Source organism: Miscanthus floridulus, chromosome 6 (genome assembly GCF_019320115.1).
Source record: "Miscanthus floridulus cultivar M001 chromosome 6, ASM1932011v1, whole genome shotgun sequence".
NCBI classification, from domain to species: domain Eukaryota; kingdom Viridiplantae; phylum Streptophyta; class Magnoliopsida; order Poales; family Poaceae; genus Miscanthus; species Miscanthus floridulus.
The window spans coordinates 38,591,267-38,594,345 of record NC_089585.1 but is presented as its reverse complement, the minus strand read 5'-3'; positions in this window follow the sequence as shown (position 1 = coordinate 38,594,345).

The following is a 3,079-nucleotide window of genomic DNA, read 5'->3' as shown; positions in this document are numbered from 1 at the left end:
AAGGCATTCCGATAGGGTTTCTATTGGCCCACCGCAGTAGCCGATGCCGAGCAAATTATATGCACCTGCGAAGGGTGCCAATACTACGCTCGACAAACACACCTCCCCGCCCAAGCTCTCCAGATGATCCCCATCACGTGGCCCTTCGCGGTCTGGGGGCTTGACCTGGTTGGGCCACTTAAAAAAGCGCCCGGAGGCTTTACCCACCTGCTTGTCACCATAGACAAGTTCACAAAATGGATTGAAGCTCGGCCAATATCCACAATCAAATCCGAGCAAGCTGTGCTGTTCTTTCTCGACATCATCCATCGCTTTGGAGTACCGAACTCCATCATCACAGACAACGGCACGCAGTTCATCGGTAGGAAATTTGTTCGTTTCTATGACGAACAACACATCCGAATCGATTGGGCAGCCGTCGTGCACCCCCGGACGAACGGACAGGTCGAGCGCGCAAACGGCATGCTCCTTCAAGGCCTCAAACCCAGAATTTTCAACCGGTTGAACAAATTCAGCGCGCGTTGGCTCGCTGAGCTCCCGGCTGTGCTCTGGAGCCTAAGGATGACTCCTAGCCGGGCCACCGGCTACACACCCTTTTTCATGATCTACGGCTCCGAGGCCATTCTCCCGACGGACCTCAACTATGGAGCACCAAGAATCAGAGCATATGACGAACAGGGAGCCAATGCATCTCACCAAGACGCCATGGACCAGCTGGATGAGGCCCGCGACATTGCCTTCCTCCGTTCAGCCAAGTACCAACAAGCGTTACGGTGGTACCACAGCCGACGGGTGCGGGGTCGAGCCTTCAACATCGGAGACCTCGTCCTCCGCCTTGTGCAGAGCAACAAGGATCGCCACAAACTCTCCCCGCCTTGGGAAGGGCCCTACATCGTCGCGGAAATACTTTGCCCAGGCGCCTACCGGTTGAAAACCATCAAAGGGGAGGTCTTCACCAACGCCTGGAACATTGAGCAGCTACGTCATTTCTATCCTTAAAACAATCTTACACTTTTCTTTATCAGTTTTTGTCTTAACAGAACCCCGATCCTTAGTGATTTCTGACCCCTACAAATCACGAGGGGTCAGACCTCACTCGGGGGCTGGCATGTGATCGTAACATATGTTATGTGTAATACAAGTATCGCGATTGCAAAAAATCCCTGTGTTATACTAACAAACATTCTATAAGTTTTCCATTCGCCTCGTAAATGAGTCTCGAGGGCTAAGACCTTGGGAACCAATTCTAAATACAACTGGTAGGACTGCGAGACACCCACGCCCCAGCGGCTGCAACCTCTTTGCTCACCAGTTCAATCAGAATTAGTTTGCCCACGTTCCTAGCTTCCTATGACTTAGACCATGAGAAGAGTTGGAAAGCGCTAAAATGACTTGCCACAAGCAAAGGATGTAATTTTGTTCATTTTTTTTGCACAAATTCACCACTTACAAAGCGATGTCATTACAAAAAAGGAACAATATACTCCGAAGACTGTTTACTCGGGGGCTTCCCCACAACGTTATTTCGTTACAGTCTCGGCTCAGCTCTACCACAAGTGCTGCTACGATCGCCGCGCCACGCTCTCCATCGGCGACGTCGAGGGCATGTACACAGGCCAGTTCGTCCACTACGGCCGCCGTGCCACGCTCTCCATCGGCGACGTCGAGGGCATGTACACAGGCCAGTTCGTCCACTACGGCCGCCGTGCCACGCTCTCCATCGGCGACGTCGAGGGCATGTACACGGGCCAGTTCGTCCACTGCGGCCGCCGTGCCACGCTCTCCATCGGCGACGTTGAGGGCATGTACACGGGCCAGCTCGTCTACTGTGGGCGCCGTACCACGCTCTCCATCGGCGACATCTTCGCTGGATCCTCGAAGGCGCCACCATCTATGACGCCTCCGCCGGAGCGTCCGGGGACTACGCCATCGTCGTCAGCCGCAACCCCGGCAGCAATGCCACCGTCATGGCATCTGGGGACTACGCCATCATCCCCAGCCATAACCCTGACAACGGCATAGGGGCAGGAAACGCCTCCCGCCAAGGGAGGAGCGCAGCGAACGACGGCACAGTCAACGACGTACGACGCCCACCGACGACTTTTCTCCTTCAGCAGCAGCGACTCCTCACCAAGGGCCGCGCGTACCATCTCATCTATGTTGGATAACCTCCGGCTCGACATCACGCACCAGACTCACGAGCAAGGTTGTAAGTTCTCTATCTCTCTCTCTCTAGCATTACTCTTCCTCACTCAGGAACCACCGCGACGCATGGATGCGTTTGGCGGAAAGGAAGAAGAAGGAGACATAGCGGCTCGGAGGCAGAAGGGGAGGTGGGATGAGAACTCCTCTCCCCCTCCCTATTTAAAGATGAGGCGCAGTAACTAAGGAAAGGCGAAAGGTCGGACGAAAAACCCTCTCCCTTCCCCTTTTTAAATACGCAATCAATGCTGATTGATATCTGAGGGGACACGCCAGAGGTGACGGGACGAACCCCGGTCTACGAAGCGTCCCTCTTTGGTCAAACTGAACACTGCCTGGGTACGGCCCGCCACTGACCCACTCCGGACGCGGCGATTAAGGCGCCCACATAGGCAGACAACTTTTTCGCCTCCCCATGCAGGACCACGGACGACTCGATGATGGGACCCTTCAGATCTCCTGGGTCGACCGTTCGGCCCAGAAGACACGATGAACGAACGACCAAAGAAAGATAAGCCTCTCAGCTTTCACATTTTGTGCGTTAAAATTTGTTCGCAAGATTCCGACCCCGTCAAATAGCAGGGGCGCGAACATCACTCGGGGGCTGTCGAGGATGACTACCAATCCAGACATCCTCTTCACCCGACCCCTCTGTACGCTTGAAACTAAGGGCGCGATATATAGGCACAAATCTTTGATTAAACTGGACGAACTAGCAAACTCTACGCCCCGAGAGCTACGATGTTTCTGTTCACCAGAAAAATCACGCTCAAACGCCTCTCGCGTCTCTAGTTTCGACGTCCGCCTTTCCCAAAGAAGGGATCGGAGGGATCCGCTTACAGCTGTCAGGTTGCCCAAGTTAATCGAACAGCTCGGA